Here is a 22,295-nt window from a genome sequence, read left to right as displayed (position 1 = left end):
AGTGGATAATTCATGGGGAAAACCAATATCAAAACCCTTGCATACTAAGATGATTTGTGAGATTCCTTGTTACAAAATTCCGTTCTACAGCCTTCAACATAGTACAAAAACAATTTACCCCAAAGGTGTTTTTGCTTTGATAAAAAACACTTCACAATAGGTAAATCAGGTCTTCTTTCTTTACAATAAATGTAATCTAAGCTTTTGACAATAAGTAAGTCAGACATACTGTCTTTATTGTAACTTAATAGACAGATCAGAACAGACCATTGCTCAATGCAACAGTCAAGCCTACATACAGCCTTTGTCACTGGCTTCTCACCATAACCAACTCAGGTCTGATTCATTGAGCATGAGCTTTCCTAGAAAGCAATCATCAGGCACAAAGTCTTCAAAGTAAGAATATGTACAATGTTAGAAAAGGTAACACAATATTCAACCTATCCCATAAAGGGCTGGCATGGATTGTAGCAGTTCAAATTGTATACTGCCAGGATTTGACAGAGGGGGTAACCAACACCAAAAGACTTGTTTATGACAATAATCTGCGAGATTCCATGTAAACAGTGTAAAGCCAATCCACCCTTAAAGATCCATTGACTTTAATATGCGTGAAATAAGGTAGGTTTACTGACTAGGTCATCTTTTCATAATAAACACATTAGATCTATGGCATCCTACAAATTGTCCCAATGAACCAGCCAAGCCTTTTGCCTTCATCAGTGGCTTGTCACCATAACCAACTGAGGTCTCTTGTATTATGCATTAACTTGCAATCATCAAGTATACAGTCATAAGATTACAAATATATACAGAAATATATTTTGCACAATAATATACAGCCCCTCTGAAAATGGCCTAGTAAGGATTATCCCATTACAAATCTTCAACCCCAAGTGTTTGTCAGAGGGGATAACCATTTCTGAGATCCTTGATCACAAAAAAAAACGTTGAGATTATATTTAACAAAACATTTTGTTTATATCCTTTAATACACCCAAACGGCAACCCACTCTTAAATGCCTGTTGGTGTTAGCAAACCCTTTTTAAAATACATTTGGCAGGCCTACTTCTTTTGTTGTAACTTTTCAAAACACCAAATCAGAAATATGACACCTGACATAAACGTTCCCAATGAACCAATGAGGCCTACAGCCTTTATGACTAGCTCGTTTCCATAACTTATTTGGTCCTGCTCAATTGTAACGCAGTACACGTCTATAGGCACTTTAACACACTGTGATAGAAACCCATCCTTAATTCACCCACCCTTAGCGGCCTATTGGCTTTAACATATGATTTTCACAATAGGTAAGTCAGGCCTACTGCGTTTTGTCAGAAATGTTCATGATATAATGGTTAAAACTATGGCCTCCAATATACATTTTCCAATGACCTAATCTGTTTATAATTTAAAGTATTTCTCCTCAGGGAGTTGTCCACCTATTGCTCACCAAGGTACTGCTCTTCTCTTGCAGTGGTGCTATTATGTCTCCAATGTATGCCAATAGCTTCCTCTCTCCTAAGTGTACTGAAAGGCTCCAACTGCCTAGTTTGCTACCCACACTTTATTTTAGTGTGTTGCTTTAAAGCTCTCTGTCACTGTTGCTATCTGAATCTGGTAACTTCCTCCATTGGGGAGCTGCTCTGTTGTTTTCAAAAAGTGATTTTCTATCACACTCATGGTATGTGAATCTCTGTCTTAGGATATTGCCCCCTACTTAAGTGTGATTACCCACTCTCTGGCTGCTACATCTGCCTCCTCATTAGAGTGTCATTCTCTCCTTTCCCGATGCTGTCTTGTTTTTCTGAGCATGCTGCTATCTCTCTGAATACTCCCTCCCGCCGGCAGTGTTCTCTCATCTGAATTCCCCTCTGTCCCTCACGAAAACACACATACTGTTGGGGTGCTGTTCTTACTCTGAACTCTTACTTCTAGTACTCCTTTCTAAGGGCATTGGTGCGCTCTTGAGTATTATTTCTCAGCCACTGCCCCTTCCCTGAGAACCCAGAGTGCTGGTGCTGATGTCTCTTTATGATACTACTATCTCTTATAATACCACCTTGTTTCTTCTGCCTGTCAAGCTGCTCTCTCATCAGTCTGCACCCCCATCATTATGCTATTCTGTCTTTCTTCTCAGTGTGCTGCTCTCTCTTGGGATGCAGTCCCATCCTTGAAAATCTCCTCTCTGGATGCAGCTTTCTCAAAGTGTGCTGCTTCAAAACACTTATAGTCCCCTCAATGCACTACTGTACCACTGACATGTTGGTGCAGACTTCCTTTGATGCCCTTCTCAGTGTATTGCTCAGACTAACTGCTTAGAGTACTACCCTCTGGGCCCACTGCCCTCTCTTGTCCTATAGAGAATGGCCCTGTCCCCTCTCTCTGAAACCCCTCAGGGTACTGCTCTGACTTATCCTTTTGAGGGCTACTTTCTCTCAGGGTGTACTGCCCCCTTTTTTTATTTTTATAAAATACCACTCCAGAAGCAACTCTCACTGTCTTCCTCTTTCAATCCATTGGCACTGTCTCTCCACCCATCTCTGGACTGTGTACCTCCTTGCTTCTACTGCTCGACTTGCTATTTACACTTGGCATTGTCTCTTTGCCTAGCCCTTGTCTCTTCCCCTCATCCCTTGGTCTTACTTGCCCATTCATCCATTCACCTTGTTAACCATTCATCTCAATGTCCTTGCCTCTCCACCTTTCCTTTGGCCCTCACTTTCCGTTTTTGGCCTGTATCTCCATCCATACCTAGATCTTGTGTCCGAAAGTATCCTTTTGCCTTTGTCTCAACACCAGTGTATCTGTTATCCCCAGTTTCTCCACTAATCTGTCTCTTGCTACACATCTCAATCCATGACTGACTTGTACCTGTCCCGTCTTCCTTCAGCCCACACTTTGGGTCTGTTTTTCCACCCAGATGTTTAGTATATCTATCTACCCATTCCCTCACCCTGGTTTCTCCACTGGTTGCTGATCACGCCACGCAGCCAGTGACGCTCTGTCTTCATCTGTCCTCATCTGTCCAATCCCCCAACATTTTCTTGCTCTTCCTTTACTCCACACATCCCATGCCCCTCCATCTATTCTGATCCTTCACACTGCCCTTGCCTCTAAACATTCAATGCTCCCTGGGCCACACTGTTCCTCGGTCTCCTGTCTCTTGAGACAATCCACATTTTAAATTACAGACAAAGCTGATTTTGGTGCCAAGTTTAAAAGACTTGAATGGTAATGCCTGATATAGATTCACAAGATGGCACGTGATTTAGATCCCCTACAGCAGTGATACTCAAAGTATGGCCCGGGGGCCTTATGTTGCCCTTTTGACCTTTATATGCGGCCCCCCAGGGCAGCAGTAGCACTAGGCTGCTGTTTACTGAACTCAACAGGCAATACTTTATTTAAACATTATTGAAGATGAGGGAAGTAAGGAATGAGTCCTGAACCGCTTAACTGCAGGAACACTTACATTTTTTAAAGAAATCTTGCAGCAAATGTCTCCAACTATGATAAGGGTCCTTAAAAATTCAAAAGGTGTTTTTCATTTATACACAGGACCATTTAATCTTACTACATCAGTGCATGGAGATTTTTTTTTTTTAGAACAATAGATATCAAATATAAATTCAGAAACATTCATTCATACCCTCACCTTGATAACAATGCCAATAATGAATTAAATCAGTTGTTATCTGCAATCTTTGATTGGCCTGATTTGCTATTATACTTGAACAACTTCATAGTTTATTAAATAAAACACAGGACAAGGGTTCTCACAGCACACATACTGAAGTCATGCATTGTTATGTCCTCCTACATGCAATAATGAAGGGAATGTGAAATAAAACAGTTGCCTAGGATCACACAATTTGGTAAAGTGGGGAAGCTGGGATGAATGCCAGGTTTTCTGGTTTCACATTGAGCGATTCAGCTGCTAGATCTATATGCTTTGCTGCCCCTTAAACCCCCATGACCCCTACCCATCCAGAGGCCCCTCCTCCCTTTGATCACCACGCTGCTAGCATCAGTGCGGCCCTCGGTCACACCACAGACCAAACTTTGTGGTCCCTGGGAAAATGTTTGTGAGTACCCATGCCCTACAGGAAATCACGTTTAGCTCCAGAGATAACAAAGTTGGGTAATGTGCTACCTGCAGTGATTAGCATCCAGCCTGCTGGTTATGTTTACATTCTGTCAAGGCTGGCCTGGCTAAGTATTTCATCCTTCTGAGGTCGACAAAACTGAAATTGGGAGGGTAACAAATCCATCTACATAACATTAGAAATATTGCATTGCATTCTCTCAAGGCCCCCAGTTCCCTCTTTGCTGTCTCGCAGTGCACAGTGTTCTCCAGCTGACCCTCCGAATGACTCCTGGCAGTGCTGGTCTTCCAAATGTACTCAATTCGCCCTTTCCTCCCCCCTTTAACTCCTCACCTTCTCATTCAGTTTCTCTATCCCAACACAGCAACTTTTAGGCTCACGCTCACTTTAGATAATGTTGTTTTCCAGTGTGGACAGAGCCAGCTCCTTCTTAAAAGATGTAACACTGCACGAAATTGGCAACAAGGACATATGTGTCAATAATTGTGTTCTAGATTACTTAATTGACCACAAAAAGGCTGCATTTTAAATATCTTACAGGGATAAGACCTGCTGCAGAGATCAATATGTGCCCAGCAATTCTCAGGGGATTATAACAGTGGTAAGATAACTCAAGTGGTTAACACAGTTTTTGGAGAGTTCTGTGTTTTGTCCAGTCACAATTTTGATTCATAAAGTAACATAGAGGGTTAATGTGCCTATTGCCAAGCAGATTGGGTAACATGCAGATCACAGAATTGTTTTTTTTCTATTTAGATAGGTGAGTGGGCTACTGATTGACACTTGGATCACTTTGTTACTTCCAGTTCATAAGTACAAAGTCTCAAAGTTAAAAACCTGACTCCAAATCATCGTTTTTCTTATGTAATTGTAAAGTGATAATATGCTGTGCATACTTGTGAAGATATAGTATGCTGTGCACCTTTGTATTCTTCCATTGATTTGCCATTTCGGTGTTAGGTTCCAGATAGCCACCATCCAGTTTTATACTCATTATACTCAAGCAAAAGGGGGTCTGATAGTCCTTTAAATTAAGCTTTTGTGTGTGTCCAGCTACAACTGAAAATAAGAAAGTCCTGTCTCTGCCTGCGGTTAGCTGCTCCGAAGGGACACAGGCAACGAGCAGGTGTTGCTGTAATGTGTTCTTGTGTCGGAAAATTACACCAGAACAAATTAAGCTTGTTTTCCTGGGTCAACAAGATCCAGACAGATATAGCTGTTGGAACCCGGATCCAGCGCGATTTTCCTACTTTCCAGTGCGGCGTAGGCTTCAATCAGAGGACGCAAGAACTATGTATGGGCTATAATCTAATGACACATAAACTATAGGCAGGCTATGATCAAGAGTGTGCAGAAACTTTAGAAAGTCTTCAGTCAGATTACGATACTGTAGACAGGCTATAGTCCAGGAGCGCCAGAAAAGCAGACAGGCTACAATCATGGAGCAGGTACTATATAGGCAGGCTACAGTAAGAAAGCACAGGAACAATAGATAGGCTTCAATCAGAGGGCACAGGAACTGTGTACGGGTTACAGTCAGAGGGTGCAAGAACCAAGGACATACTCCAGTTAGAGTGAACATGAACTATATACGAGGTACAATCAGAGGGCACATGAATTATGGACAGGCTACATTCAAAGGGTGCAGGAACTATTTACAGTCTACTATCAGAGTCACAGAAACGGTAGACTAGCTACAATCGGAGGTTGCAGGAATTTAATGTGGGCTACAATCAGAGGGCACAGGAATTAGTGACTGACTGGCTACAGTCAGACAGCGTAGTAGGTATAGACGGTCTTCAATCAGAAGACACAGGAAATATGGGCAGGCTGTAATAAGAGAGCATAGGAACCATAGAGAGATTACTATGAGAGTGTGCAGGAGCCATAGATGGGCTACAATTGGAGGATGCGGGAACTGTGGATGGGCTACAATCAGAAAGCATAGGAAGTGGATACAGTTAGAAGATGCAGGAACTAAAGACGGGCTACAATCAAGGTGCAGGAACTATATATAGATGGCTACAATCAGACCGCAAGAATTATGGAAGGCTACAGTCAGAGCGCTGGAATTATAGACAGGAAAGTATTTTTTATTTTTTTTACAGCAGAGTTGACAGTACGTGGTAGCTCCTGGACTATTATTTTTGTATTACTTCGAGCAGTGGAGGATCAGTGATGGAGCATAAGTGAGGGAAGCAACAGAGATCGGGTGAGGAGGAGCAACAATGGGTGGGGAGGGTGAAATAATTTAGTAAAATAAAGCCTAGGAGAGGGAAGCAATGGACAGGGCGTAACTAGGACAGCAACATGTAGCACAGGGGGTAGGGGGGCATAAAAAGCACCACTTGTGTGGGGGAGGAAGGAGGAACATGCAGCGCTTGTGGAAAGAGTGCAGGGATTCGGTGTGGAGGAAGCTTCTCATGTGGCAGAGATCCTGAAAACACATGCACTCTCATGTGGTGCCTTAACAGAAGTGAAAAAAATCTAGTTTCCCTACTGCGAGCAATAAGATGATATGTTAGCTAATCAAAAGGATGGTACACAGGCTATATTGCATGGGAGGGCCGAACACAAGAGGAAGAAAAGCCACTGAATAAGACACAAGGAAATAAGATTGTCTATAAAGCCAACCAGTGAAAGCCCACTGTAGGATTTTGGTATAGTCTGTAAAGGGTTTGATTGGCAAGACCTAAAACAGTTAGTCTAGTTGGATATTACTAAAAGTGTAACTTTTGAAGCACTTAAATACTGAATCATTTTACCCATTTTGCTACAGCCTGTCTTGTGTGTAATACATTTTTTTAAACAAATGACATAGGGACTGATTTAGATCTTGACGGACGAATTACTCTGTCACAAACTTGACGGTTATTCTGTCCGCCTTATTACAATTTCCATAGGATATAATGAAATTGTCATATCGCGGACTGGATATCTGTCACATTTGTGACAGGGTAACCCCATCCACCAAGATCTGAATCAGGCCCTTAGATATTCATTGTGATTTATGGCACACTCTGGCACTTTGTAGCATTATAAAAGCACATTACTCTCCCTGAATGCACCAGACAGAATTAGTGACCCGTTAGTGTTTGCATTAACCATCAGCTCCCCCCACTTAGCCATACACTCTTCCTTCGCTCCCACTGTACTCAGGATTATTTTCATAGTTTATTAACGCATTTTGACCATGACTACAGCCACCAGAATGCAGGTTACACCATGGATGTAATTTAGGGGGTCTCAGCTGCGACCCCTGGCTTGTCCCTTGTCCCTTGTGCGTTGTCCTTGGCACTGCATTTGCGACCCCTGGCCTCAAAGGTGGCAAAGTCAGTGCCAACAATACAGAGGCAGCTCGTCTTTATGTACGTCAGTTGGGGTGCAGTTTACTTTTTTGTTAATTTTTATTACACTAATAGTGAATAATATTTTATTCACTATAATATTTTATTCAGTATAATGTGAATAAAATATCCTCTCCCTCACCAAGGACCCCGCCACCGCCAAAACCAACCTCCATGAAGAAATGAAGAACAGCTGCCTGAAACTGAACTCTGACAAGACTGGGGTTCTCATCCTCGGCTCCACCCCCTCCACCTGGGACGACTCCTGGTGGCCTGCCACACTGGGAATGGCACAGACACCCACCGACCACGCACGCAACCTGGGGTTCATCCTGGACTCATCGCTATCAGTGACCCAGCAAGTCAACGCCGTTTTTCCTCCTACTTTAACACCTGTATGCTTCAGATCTACAAACGGTTCCCTACCGGAATCAGAAGGACGGTCACCCAAGCCCTCGTAAGCAGCAGACTGGACTACGGCAACACCCCTATATGCAGGAACCATGGCCAAGCTCCAGAAAAAACTGAAACGCAAACAAAATGCCTCTGCATGCCTTATTCTGGGCATCCACAGCCACATCACAGCCCACCTTAGAGACCTGCACTGGCTCCCCGTCAACAAGAGAATCACGTTCAAGCTTCTCACTCACTCTCACAAAGCACTGCACAATGCCGGACCAGAATACCTCAACAGACGACTCTCCTCCTACACCCCAACCCGCCAGCTTTGCTCTGCTGACCTTGCCCTCGCCACTGTCCCACGCATCCACAGAACGACTGCCGGTGGCAGATCGTTCTCCCACCTTGCCTCCAAGACGTTGAACACTCTTCCTATCCACCTGTGACAGACACAGGGCCTGCTAACCTTCAGGAAACACCTCAAGACCTGGCTGTTCGAGCAGTAGCAGCACCCCCTTCTGCCCTTTCCCCCAGCGCCTCGAGACCCTCACAGGTGAATAGTGCGCTCTACAAATGCTATGATTGATTGATAATGTAATAAAAAATGGTGTACGGTTTGGTGGAATATGACCCTCCCTAGCAGCTGAGGAAAGTAAAACTGGTTTTAAATGTATGTTGTGGATGGTGTAGGTAAATTTATGTGAGAGTGTATGTATTTGTGATTGTGTGCCTACGCGCATGTTAACGAGTGTAAAGGTCAAATGGCATGTGATGTCACTTACGCTACCCCTGGATATTTTCTCAATTGACTTATATTGGTTACACTGTCCGACAAACGCCCTCGACTGGAACCCGTTTAAATAATGACCCGAAATCCACGGAAATTACAGCACAGGTCACATTGTGGTAAAAATATTACGGTCATAGGCTTATCATCTTTGGAAGCGGCGGCGAAGTTCGACGTTTGCCACGAAATTATTGAAAACCTGCTTTCTCATACAGGGCGTAACGGAGGCCCCTGCGGGGTGGGGGGCGGTACCGCCTTCAGCCCGTCTCCCCCAAATTCACCTCAAGGAGTATCTGCGAGACATGGGGGACTCAGGGGACCATCAATATATTCTGCGACATCTTTTCGCGTTACGGTTCCATGTTTTCTCCGGATACTATCCTGGTGCTTAGAATAGTAGTTTCGGCTGATAAATAATTTAATTGATACGTACCATACACTGCTCAGAAGAACTGTTTTGGATTCTGAAAAGTAAGATTCTTGACGGAGTAACGTGTGGATAGATGCACATTCCAAAACTGAGAAGCGGTGCGGGAGCCCATTGCCTCCCTACCTCGCCGCCCCCGCACGTTCATTGCTTGGTTTGCCTGGGCACGGTGAATCCTGCACAGGGTTCTTTCCCGCAGTGGCACCCATGTGGGAGTTCGATCGACGGGCCGCCTTCTCCGGACGTAGGATGGTCTCACTCCCGGGATGTGTCCGTATCTGGAGGAAGGCTGCTCGGAATGTAGGGGAGGAGTCTGGCACAGGGCTACTTCTCCCACCATCCGATTTGGTTTAAAAGCCTCATTCCTTGAACTGGGAAATGGAAACAGCCCCGTTGGCTGAGGGACATAATACACGTTTCTGTACACATGAACACGTTCCTGTGAGTGATCGGTCTAAAACTCGGAAGAGCCACATGCCCACATCACACTCTTCACGTTTAATGGTAACTGCGTCCTTAAGTGTTCCATGTCCCTTCCGCAGTCGTTCCAGAAAAGTATTATGTTTCGCTTTTAAAAAACATGTTTAGTGTTCTAAAAAAAAAATGCGGCCAGTGCTCGTTGCTCTCGCTGCTTGGTGTCTCCGTTTGCATTTCATTCACTTATTCTTTTTACGCCTGGCTTGACACTTTGATCTAGTCAAATCTTATGTCCGCACTAAACATACAAAGGGGCATTGGTTCAGCCCTCTCAGACATTCGCTTGTTTGGGCTGAGGCTCCGACCTGCATTGTTCAGGGGCTGCCAGTCACGATTTGGACCTGCCGGGGCAGCTCATGGGTGTTTACATTGTTTAACACTACATTGTCATTGGTGACCAGTATACAACGAGTCTTCACACAGCAAAACAAATGAACCTCATGGCGTGAGCACACTTCTGTCAAAATGAGCAGCCCATTTGCATCGTATCCTCCCCTCCTGCAACTAAAGACTACCGTGAGGGCATGCCAGGGCTTGCGCCCTATCCCCTGTACTACACAGTTCCAGAGCACTTCTGGCTCAAACCGTGAAGCTGCAACGGAGCCGGTATATGCTCAAGCTGGCTCCCATGTCTGTAAGCTCTTGCTGTCTCAATAGTGGCATAGCTAGGTTGCTATGGGCCCAGGTGCAAGAAAAGAAACTGGACCCCTCACGAGGATGACGCCTCAGTCTGTTAGCCGCCCTAGACACTCCTCAGCCTCCTTCAACAGGGTCTACATTTACCGTATCAAAACTCACTATCACTCTCATGCACATATTATTGTATTTCCACTCCCTGCACCGCAAATTCCTTACCTTTGAATTTTCAAGGCATCAGACTGGATCCAGAGAAGAGCTACCCTATCTGTGGTGTTTTGCCAGACTTTTTTCAATGTTTTGTCAACTTCCTTTTTGAGGTGTGTTCAGGAAGTCTTTGAGAAAGACAGGGTTTAAACCATGTGGTGCCTGTCACTGAGCCACATCAGTTACGGATCCACACCTAGTGTGTCTGTTGTGTCTAGAGCGCAACCACAACTCCAAGTTGTGCTCGGGCTACCAGGCCATGGCACTGAAATCTATGAGGGAGCGGTCCCTAAAGCTGCTAGCAGTCTAGCAGGTGAAGTCACGTTGCACAACTTGTAGGAGATCACAGTCCTGATCAAGGGGAAGGTCGCAGGACCGCTCTAGGAACCCCTAGTCCTCATCTTCCCAATCCAAGTCATCAGGACTTTCGGGAAAGTGGTATAAGAAGCACTGGAAGTCAAAGTGTGCTTTGGCTTCTCATCCATCGACTCGATGAAACGTGAGCGATCGAGCCACGGTTCGGTGGAGCCATCACCAGGTTCGACTTCACGCCTCCCCACTTTTACAGAAGTTGGAGTGACCCCCTCAGGTAAAGCTATTTTACAAGGTTATGTGCTGCATATTTGAACTGGCCGACCAATCCGGAGCACCTTCAGGCCCCGTGAGGTCAGAGGGGACACCATCAGGTTCCTCGTTGGTACCTTTGGCCCCGTGGGCCCCTGTGGATCTGATCACAGATCCGGACAAGCACCAGTCGTGCCACCAGATCCTTCTCCAATGCCGGTCCTGACACCGTTGCTCCTGGTGCCCACCGGTGGCACCATCCCCATTTGGATCCCCGAATTTGACACAGAGCCGGAACGGAGTCATCCAGTGGTGATCCTGGTACTGGCAGGACCCATGTGTCCTAGGTCGGCACCTGAGTCCTATTCTGAAGGGCTTGGCAGTGGGGAAGAATGAGAGGAGTCACTGGACCCTTTAGAATACCAGTTAGAAGGCCAGGAAAGCATAGTCTGGTCTGAGGATCTGGGTGATGCCAGCAGACTGTATAGATCTCCAGATACTTACGTGCTTTCTCCCCCTGCCATGGCTACGGATGAGGGAGCAACATATGCAATGGTGATGAAGCGGGAATCTAAGGTAGGCCCTAGACCTCGAGTTGCCTTTGGTGGCAGTCAAGACTAACATCTTGATGAAAGTGCTACAACCGTGAGCTTCCTCTTCTGAACTCCTGCTACCTTTCAACAAAGCACTTTAACACAATGTGAGGCCCCCTGTCAGTATAATAAATCAACAACTTTTCTTCAAGAGATTCAAAAATCAAGTGAATGATGTTATGACACAAGTAGGTCAAATTCAAGTGAGTTAAATTCAAAGGAATGCAGTCAAAAGAGTTTCACATAAGTCATTTCACAGTCCATTCTAATCCAGAGATTTATTAGAAATGTCTTCTTTTTTTACAGCATCATCCATGGAAAAACAACCTTGAGCCAACACGTGTTTCGTCATGGGGACGTTCTCTAGTTCCCAACGACTTCTTCAGGGCTGTTCAGTTGCTCAATTGTCCGGAATCCAATATTTGAAAATACCGATTTATTCAATGCTCCTATTTAGTGCCAAGTGCTCCAGGCAGGGGCGTTTTTTTCATGAGGGCGTAGGGGCTCCGCCCAGGCCATATTTCCTATCTTTGATCTTGTTTATTTTATTATTTTCATGATACATTACGTGTGTACAGGTTCACCAGGCAGGGTCAGGCAAGTTTCACTGGCACATGTGCTTAGTGCGCATGTTCCACTTGTCGCAGGTTTAACAGGGTTTATATTTTCATAGCCCTGGTCCTCTTTGGGCTTCGAGACCATAAAGCCACACCCCTCTGCGATGAAAGGCATGCCTCGCTGATTGAACACAGCGTGGGCACATTAGGCTTACGCCCTGTGCTGCCCAAGACTGTGTGTCAATCAGCAAGGTTGTCAGAGGGCGGGCTTCATATTAACATGGCGCTTCTATATGACACAGTTCATTCGAGTGCACTGACTCTCTGCTTGATCAGCAGGAGCTGTGGCATCGTTTGGGGCTCACGCGCTGACATGGAGGCAGCAGATGAAGACTTGGCTAAGCACCAGCCCCGCTTTCCTTGACATATCGTTGGAGCAGTGCTTTAAATGGGCCTGTACTCTCCGGTACTAAGTACCGGCACTTTTTTATTTTGAGAGGGAGAGTACTGGCACATCTCCAGAAAAACGTAATACTTTTAATTGGAGAGTACCGGCACTTCTCGGAAACATGCAGGTACTCTGGCACAGAGTACCTGCACTTTAATTTTTCCATTTCAAGCACTGCGTTGGAGGGCCTGCTTGCAGCTCGGAAATGTTGCTACCCCAGTACAAGTACCATGGTATGTGGCTTTAAACGTATAAATTGAGATGTTTGTGCCCCTAAACTGAACTTGTGTTTGTGAATTGCCCCGTCTATGGGTGGAAGACAGAACGTGGAAATAAGTGTGTGTTCTAGGTTTTGGTGTGCTGTAGTCAGTGGTACTGTGTCCAATTGTTATATCAAACACATCTATATTCTTCTGAGTGGAAAATAAATGAGTGACAGTCTGTGTGTATCAGAGTGTGTGCGCACGTGTTACTGTGTGTGTAGTAGCTGAAGGTTAGTATGTGTGTGTATTTGCCTGCGTGCCTGTCTAAGGTCACAAGTCTCAGCGCAGATTCCGTATACCTCTGTGTGTGGCTTCTGTGTAGGATGGCGTACGTGTGTGTTAATCTGTGTATGCCCACGTGTGTTGCTGTGTGTGTGTGTGTTTGTGTTAGCATGTGTGGGTTAGTATGTGTCTGTGTGTATTTGCGTGCGCGCATGCCTAAGGTCACAAGTCTCAGCACACATCATATATACCTGTGTGTAGCTGCTGCCTAGGATAACGTGTGTGTGTTAGTATGTCTGTGTCAAAGGGGTTGTTGTTGTTGGTGACCGGTGTTTGCCTGGGAGGTCATCCGGGTTACCCAGTCAATTCTTTGGCCTCTTACCAGGGCCTGAACAGGCCGAGCTGGTCCGTTGAAAGCTCAGAGGCCATCCTGCTTGACGCATATGTTTAAAGCACAGATGCGCTCTTGCCTTCTAGGCTGGCTCATTTCTCGTCTGGTGTCACCTGGTGCTGAAATGCCCACCTCTTTCCGATCCCTCACACTGGGGTGTACTTGTGGGTTTCATTTCAACCCCCCTTTGGTGTTTTTAACTAGGTAAAACAGCAGCCTTGTTTCTGCCTGCAAAGGAACGTTTCAGGACGTAAACTTTCTTCCTGTATAAAATTTCAGAATCCGGAAGATGGAAGTTAAATCATTAGCTATGTCATAGTAATCCGGGTGACCTGTTTCTGGTGGCGGCGCTTATGGCACTGAAAGTAGTGCTGATGGTCTATGGCTGTCCAAGGAGGGGTCTGTGCAGGTCCTTTCATTAGTCTCCTGTGTCATACAGCACACACACAGACTGCCAGCTGTCATCTGTGGACAGGGGGCACTGGTGGCTTGTGCACTTCCTTGAACTGTTGGACACAGTGACGTGCCATCTCTGCCTCGGAGCGTTCCAACTCCCCCAGTCCCATACGTGTAGATGGGAGCCAGCTGCTTTCTGTGGACTAGGGAATCAGGTGGTCTCTGCACTGCACATCCCTTCACAGTTGGACACCGTGGGAGCCAGCTTCTCTCTGGCCTCACGGACACGACACCTGGCATTTACACGTCCTTGCACTCTTGGACACATTGACGTGACATCTCCTCCCAGGGACATTAAAACTTCCCCAGTATTAATAGTGCAGAGGGGAGCCAGCTCCTCTCTGGGATAAGGGGCACGAATGGCCTTTGCATGTCCTGGCACTGCTGCACACACTGACATGCCATCTGCTTCAGGGGACATTAAAATTCCCCCCAGTTTGTAACTGCAGAGGGGAGCCAGCTTCTCTCTGGGATAAGGGGCCACGTGACCTTTGCATGTCCTTGCACTGCTGGATACAGACATGCCATCTGCACCGGGCCATTAAAACCCAACCCCGTACCCTTGCCTGGGTCTGACTTTTTCTGTACCCTGCAGGGCAAAGGGCTCGACCGCCCAGTCTCAATCCTACCCTTGTGTGGCACTCCCTCCTTCCCTTCCATTAGGGATCCATGAATGAATTCACCTCTTCCAGCATCTATTCCATCCATCTTGCCACCAAAACTATTTGTTTGACCATCCGTTCACTCATCAATCCATGCCATATTTCAATTCACCAGGTTATCCATCCTTCCACAACACCATCTGTTCTTCTATCCAATTCATCCATCCACCCCTTCTTTCCATTCACCCCACAACCTCATCTATCCTTCCATCCATCCATAACCCACCCATTCATTCATTAACCCATCAACATATTTTCTTATTCATCCATTCATCCTCTTCAAACACAACCATCCCCTCACCCATCCATCCACATCACCAGTCATCCATCCATCCATCCATACAGACCTGCATGCATCCACCAATCCATCCATCCACAACTGGCAAATAACACTGATCAATTTCTGAACAAATGAATGCATAAAACGTTAAGGTATTCCATGACGGTGATTTAGGGCCAGATATAGCAAAGGTTTTTACCCATTCGGTGTCTATGGGAAAAAGTGTTCATACATATGGCCCTCTGTTCCAGTTTATATTTCGCATGTTTTACTTAATCTTGCATTCCTTAAGATTGCAGGATGTTGTATTTCTGTATGTTTGTGTAGCTTATTTCTATGTACAGTGCATACTTTGAACTAAGTTGCCCTCAGGCATTTTTAATGGGCCACCATTGAGAGCTCTGAAGTAAAGGCTGAAGGCACTACAAATTTCTCACAGTACCTGTCAATGGGTCCATGGCCTCTCTACTGAACAAACAGAGTAATAGTCACTTATTCCAGTTGCAATTGTGATTCTGTGCAACTGTGTGCGAAGGAGGTGCACAGTTATCAAAATATTGAGAAGGCAAAAGTAAATAAATACATAGTGCTTATAAGTGAGTGGGTGTGTTTGGGGGTTGTGAAGTGAAAGTCTCTGGTTATACTAAATAAGCGGCTACCTACGTCATTATCATTTGGAATCTCTTTATTGATGTAATAACTACATTCTCAATTGCTTTATTAACCTTCTTGCTTTCCGATTTGCTTGAAAATGTACCATTTGCCCTCTCTTCTTTCAAACATTTCCCAGGGGAGAACCTTCCCCCCACCCCCAGCCCCCCTTGTGACGGTCGGGCTCACTCACTACACATGCTCACCACTGGGCACTCAGCCCGCACTATTATGCCCCACCACTTTCAAATGTCACCAGCCGCCACTGGCTCCAGGTACGACGTACTCGCAACAAGGCATTTCTGGTAACACACACTCGTCGTACCTGGAGCACTTGGCACTAAATAGGAGCATTGAATAAATCGGTATTTTCAAATATTGGATTCCGGACAATTGAGCAACTGAACAGCCCTGAAGAAGTCGTTGGGAACTAGAGAACTTCCCCATGACGAAACACGTGTTGGCTCAAGGTTGTTTTTCCATGGATGATGCTGTAAAAAAAGAAGACATTTCTAATAAATCTCTGGATTAGAATGGACTGTGAAATGACTTATGTGAAACTCTTTTGACTGCATTCCTTTGAATTTAACTCACTTGAATTTGACCTACTTGTGTCATAACATCATTCACTTGATTTTTTAATCTCTTGAAGAAAAGTTGTTGATTTATTATACTGACAGGGGGCCTCACATTGTGTTAAATTGTTTCTTGTTGGGTTTTCTTGAAACCTCGGAGGGATGGGTGTTTTCCCTTGTGGTGGCAACCCCTGAAGATACACTTGGCCAAGTGTTTACCTGAGCGCCATTAATCCCCTACTATTACACCCTCTTTTATTTTCTATTTACCTTTCAACAAAGCAGTAATGGAGAAACATTTTCAAACCACGGCTCCCTTGACCTATTTGCTGTTGGCTGCGAATCCCTATAATGTTATTTTTTTTTTCATTTGGTTGATGAGGGGATCTAAGCCTGGCCTAGGGAGTACTTCCATTTTTCTCCCTGAAAATAATTGGATTGAAGCTGATGAAGGTATTGTAATGATATAAAACAAAATAAAAAAATATAACAGTTGTTTAAATTGAAAACTTAAATTTATTGAGTCAGAAACAATACTCCTGAGCACTGGGGTTTGCATGCCAAATGGGATATTTTAAAACTAATTTTTGTTTTAAAAAATAGCATTTGGTGCACTGCAGTGTATGCAGTTTACAGGAGGCCTCTCAATTTTTAATAGCTGCCACCCGGCCCTCTGTTTCCACTGTTGTACCATCACCAGTTAAAAATGGCTTATATGGCTATTAAAATGGAAAATTGGAACATATGCTGTGTACAACTGTACACAAAATCTTAGCTTGGACAGCCCAGTGCATTAACTAGCTAAGTAGACTGTAATCATAAGAAATAACATAAAGAACCTGCAGAGATGTTCAGAGCTACCAGAATGCTGAAAACTACAAAACTGCTTGTGTTTCATACACCTCATTATCAAACATACATCTACGCACTGTGTCCCATAACCGTACCTCAGTGGTTGTCATGCACAACATAAAAATACTTCCCACACAGGATCAAAAAGCGAAAACAACATCCTTCAAAACACACACCCTATATTGTGTAGCATGCTACTCATGAAGGCAAGTACATGAGAGCCCCACACAGGGGTAGTAAGCACTATATGATTGCTACAATACAATACAATGTGCATTTGCTCTTTTGCATGATAGGATATCATGATCTTAGCTTGTCCAAATTTGGGTTGGAAGCACAAGGCTGGTTTTACTTAACAGGTGATCTGCAGTAGAAAGTAGAGAAGGTTCAAGATAAACACAAAGGTAAGCTGCTGATTGGATGAAAAGTGATGTCTTTAGGATTACTATTACCCAAGCGGTGTGTAACAAGCACAGTAGGTTGGCCAAAACAATTGAGCATAAGAGCTGTCCAGGACTGAAGATTACAGCTTGGTTCAGTTATTGAAGGTTCTGGAAGTAGTCTAAGTCGGTTAGAGTAACTCACACGTAAACATATGCAGAATGGTGAAAATGATATGAAGCATGAGCTGGAGTCAGAGCGTGGCAAAAAAGGGTTTATTACACTGAAGATGTAAGTTCTCTTGCCTGCCTGGTGCCAAGGTTGAAAAGAAATTCACCTCCTTATTATAAGGATTGTACATACAATTACATTGTGCCATCATTTTGCATTCAAGAAGGAGGAGCGTGTGAAGGATTTTGTTGAATGTTATTATAGCATGAAATCACTATTGATGATTTGGCAAAGCACAATGTTCACTTTGATTGAGCTGGCCTTTGCTGTTCTGTTTCTTTTCCATCTGGATATCTGCTTAACAGCGGTGTTCCAAATATTGCGTTCACTTAGTTTGCAAAATTCTGTGAAAACCTATTGCACTTCCTGTTCAGCATAATAATGTTCAAAGTGCTGGGCCTATTCTGCCATCTTGTGGCTACAGCCTGTAACATATTTTCAGTGTCACAAGATAACGTTTTTGTGAAATAAACAACAGGCTAATGGAGACAGGCCTGGAAGATGAGAATAGGCCAGTGGTTCCCAAAGTGTGTGTGTCGCCCCTGGCTAGTTTTGACGGCGCACTGGGGAGCTGCGGCTCGCAGATTGGAAACCACTGCCCTACTGGGAACCTGGTTCAAGCCCAGCCCCAGCGCAGAGGCTCCTGTGAATAGGACAATTGTCCATCGCCATGGCCACACACACATGGAGACCCAATCTTCCTCACCCAACACTCCACCCCGAGAGCTTGGTAGTCCAAGCTTCTACCTCACATGGTGTGTTCCTTGATGCACCCCGGACAGAAAATCCAAGAAGCTGGATAGCTTCGGAAAGAAGATATTTTCTTCCACCAGCCTGGCATTGTGGTCAGTGAACACCACATGTCCATTGGGGTGCTATTCCCACACTGTTTGGACACTGTTGCGCAAGTGCTGCCACAGGTCCTGGAGAAGGTCCAGGCCATTCTCTCCCAAGCCGCCAAGGACAGGAGAGATGCAGCGAAGTTCACCATTAGGTGTGGTTTAGACACGACCGGCTCGCTGAACAGAGCGGTTTCCACAATGATGATGCTTCAGGACCACGCCTGGATGAGAACCTCTGGCTTTTTAGATGATGTCCAGGCTTTCCTTATGGACATGCCCATTGATGGCAATCATCTTTTCAGAGACAAGGCAGACTTGGCGCTGGAGCGCTTTAAGTACTCATGTGCTACGGCCAAGTCCTTGGGCCACTCAGCTGCCCTACATCATCCTCCATCTGCCTTTTGCTCCTTTTGTGGCTACAGAAGGGGCTTTTAATGGTGCCAACCCTATCCTAGCCACCAGCCCGCGCAAGCTTCCCAGCCTCTGCGCGGATGAGGGAGTGGTTCATACCGACCCTTTGCATCAGGTAGCCAGAAGGCTGCTACATCCACCAACCCCACACCCCCAGCAGTCTCAGCCCTCCTAATCTTGCACTACAAGTTCATGGGTGTCCAATTGGTGGCAGAATCCGCCATCATCTCCACCATTGGCAATCCATAACACCGGACAGGTGCGTCATACAGATCATTCGGAGGGGCCTATTCCTCCTCTTTGAATCCCACCCTCCCCAAATGCCTCCATCTCATGTACAGCTGATGGAGAATCATTTGTCCTAGCTCCTTGGGAAGTCATGGCTCTCTTGGCCGATGGGGCCATAGAAAGGGTTCCGATGTCAAAAGTAGGCAGTAGTTGCTATTTTTGCTACTTTCTGATACACAAAAAGGATCAAAGGTCTTCAGCCTATCTTAGATCTGTGAACTCTTAATGTACTCCTCAAGAAGGAGAAGTTCAAGATGCTCACATTGACTCAGGCCTTGTTTGCCCTAGACCCAGGAGACTCGATAGTAGTGATGGTCTTGCAGGACGTTTATTTCCATATTCCCATTCTGCCTGCCGACAGACGTTACTTGCGGTTCATGGTAGGCCATGAGCGCTTCCAGTTTACTGTGCTCCCTGTGACCAGCGCCCCTTAGGTAGACACCAAGGTGAGGGTGATGGTTGCAGCACATTTGCAGAGATCAGGGGTGCCGGTCTTCCCTTATGTCAATGACTGGCTGCTATCTACGGCGGACCTTCTGCATTTGCTGGGGTTCATTATAAACATGCAGCAATCACACCTTACTCCCTCTCAGACCCCCTTTCATCTGAGCTGTTCTGGACACAGTGCAGTCTCAGGCTTATCCTCCTGAGCAGCGGGTCCAGGATATTCTGGCTATGATGCCAATGTTTCAGCCTCTAGTGTGGATTTCGGTGAGAATGACTTGAGGCTGCTGGGCCTCATGGCCTCCTACATCCTGCTGTGAACACATGTCAGATGGCTTATGCAGGCTCTGCAGTGGGACCTGAAGTTCCAGTGGGTAGAGCATCAGGGGAATTTCTCTGACATGGTCCAGATCGCAGAGAGAATTGCAAAAGACGTGATGTGGTGGTTAGCAAACTGCGATTGGGTCTGAGGCATATCCCTCTCCCTTCCACAACAAGATTTCGCCGTAGTGACAGATGCATCATTGCTGGTTTGGGGCGGCCACCTTGGAGAGGTGGAGATCAGAGGACACTGGTCTCTGACAGAATTTGGACTCCACATCAACTTGCTCGAGCTCAGAACAATCTAACTGGCATGGAAAGAATTTCTACCCTCCATCAAGGGAAGGTTAGTGCAAGTGTTCTGGGACAATACCTCCACATTGTGATACTGCAACAAATAGGGCGGGTTGGGGTCGTGAACCCCTTTGTCAAGAGGCTCTACGTCTCTGGACATGGCTGGAACATCAGGGCATATCCCTGCTGTTTCAACATCCAGCAAGTTCCCAGAACGTCAGAGCAGACAAAAGCAGCCGTTGATGCTAAGTGGATTATGAGTGGAGTCTCCATCCGGAAGTGGTGCAGGATCTTTTTCAGCCATGGGAAGAGCCATGGTTAGATTTGTTCATCTCCGTTGAGAATGCGCAATATCAGCGGTTTTGCACGCTGGAGTTTCCAAGTTGGATCTCGCTTGTAAGCGCTTTTCATCTTGAGTGGAACTCAGCCCTCCTGTTCGCCTTTCCGCCCATATCACCCTAGCCCAGAGTTCTCCAGAAAATCAGGAACAACTTGGCCAAAGTAATCCTTGTGGCTCCAGACTGGGCACAGAGAGAGTCTGGTACTGAGCTTCTGCAGTTGAGCATTGATCCTCCTATCAAGCAGCCCCCCTGGTGGATCTTCTGTCACAGCAGCAGCGCTCTCTGCCTTCTTGCGGGGAGATTGAGCAGCGACAGTTGACACCTTTCAGCCTTCCTCCTGAAGTCTGTAATGTTATTCTGTCAGTTAGGCGTTCCTCTACCAAGACGGTATACGTCTGCTGATGGAAAAAGTTTGTATTATATTGTACAGAAAAATCTGTCAACCTGCCTCCCGCTTCTCTCTCTGATGTCCTTCTTCATATTATGACCCTTGCCCAGCAGGGCTGGGCTTTGGGTACTGTAAAGGGTTGTCTTTCTGCTCTGTCGGCCTCCTTGTGGCTGCCTGACCAACCCTCTTTATTTAGGATGGACTCTTCAAAGGTCTTGTACATTTGTTCCCCCCCCTTTGCCTTTCATAATGCCTCAGTGGGACCTTCATTTGGTTGTTACATTTTTGATGTGTGCTCCTTTTGAGCCTCTACACAATTGTGCCCTTTGACTGCTCATGTAGGAGGCTGTCCTGGCTTATAGTGGGTATCTTGTGGTACTTACACCTTGTGCCAGGTCCAGTTATCCCTTATTAGTAGAATAGAGGTGTTCTAGCAGCTTAGGCTGATAGAGGTAGCTATAGCAGAGCAGCTTAGGCTGAACTAGGAGACATGCAAAGCTCATACTATACCACTTATATCACTTAGCACTATATCATAAGAAAACACAATACTAAGAGGTTACTAAACATAAAGGTATTTTATTTTAGTGACAATATGCCAAGAGTATCTCAGAAGATACACTCCTTTAGGAGGTAAGTAATATACACAAATTATATGCACACAAACCAAAAACAGGTAAGTATCAGTTAGAAAAGTAGTGCACACAATGTAGAATCACAATAGAATGCAATAGGGAGAAATAGGCCTAGGGGCAACACAAACCATATACTCCAAAAGTGGAATGCAAACCACAAATGGACCCCAGGCCTAGTGTAGTGTGTAGAGGGTTGCTGGCAGTGTAAGAAAACACTAAGGGTGTCCAAGATACCCCAACCCAAGACCCTGAAAAGTAGGAGTAAAGTTTCCCTACTACCCCAGAAAGACAGTAAAGTCGAGATAGGGGATTCTGCAAGGACAACAACTGACTGCAAAACACTGAAGACGGATTCCTTGTTCTGAGGACCTGTAAAGGGAGGGAACCAAGTCCAAGAGTCACGCAAGTGTCCAGTGGGGGCAGGAGCCCACTAAACCCCGGATGAAGGTGCAAAAGGGCTGCCTCCGGGTGGAAGAAGCCGAAGATTCTGCAACAACGGAAGGTGCCAGGAACTTCTCCTTTGGTCAGAAGATGTGCCACAGCGTGCTGGAGGATGCAGCGTTGTTTCCACGCAGAAAGACCGCAAACAAGCCTTGCTAGCTGCAAGAGTCGCGGTTGAGGATTTTGGGTGCTGCTAGGGCTCACGTAGGACCAGGAGGTCGCCCCTTGGAGGAGGAGACAGAGGGGGCGCTCAGCAACTCGGAGAGCCCACACAGAAGGAGGCAGCACCCGCAGAAGTAGCAGAACAGGCACTTAGAAGGTCTGAGGACAGCGGTGGACTCAGAGTGACAAAAGAGGGTCCCACAATGTCGGAG

At 45.7% G+C, this 22,295-nt stretch overlaps 2 protein-coding genes across 6 annotated transcripts in view; one reads left to right on the top strand and one right to left on the bottom strand.

Moving 5' to 3' along the window:
• Nucleotides 1-9,408, bottom strand: part of TMEM204 (transmembrane protein 204) — a 115,191-nt gene extending 105,783 nt beyond the window's left edge. The window contains exon 1 of the mRNA XM_069210627.1: nucleotides 9,077-9,408. The gene's annotated coding sequence lies outside the window, so the exon portion shown is untranslated. The remainder of the gene's footprint in view (nucleotides 1-9,076) is intronic.
• The window catches only part of IFT140 (intraflagellar transport 140), a 1,792,511-nt gene that overhangs the window by 1,448,248 nt on the left and 321,968 nt on the right, over nucleotides 1-22,295 (top strand). The gene's annotated exons all lie outside the window — the stretch shown is intronic.

The sequence above is a fragment of the Pleurodeles waltl genome, chromosome 10, assembly GCF_031143425.1.
Source record: "Pleurodeles waltl isolate 20211129_DDA chromosome 10, aPleWal1.hap1.20221129, whole genome shotgun sequence".
Classification (NCBI taxonomy): Eukaryota; Metazoa; Chordata; class Amphibia; order Caudata; family Salamandridae; genus Pleurodeles; species Pleurodeles waltl.
The sequence above is the reverse complement of the archived record's forward strand: the minus strand, read 5'-3'. Positions and strand labels throughout refer to the sequence as shown.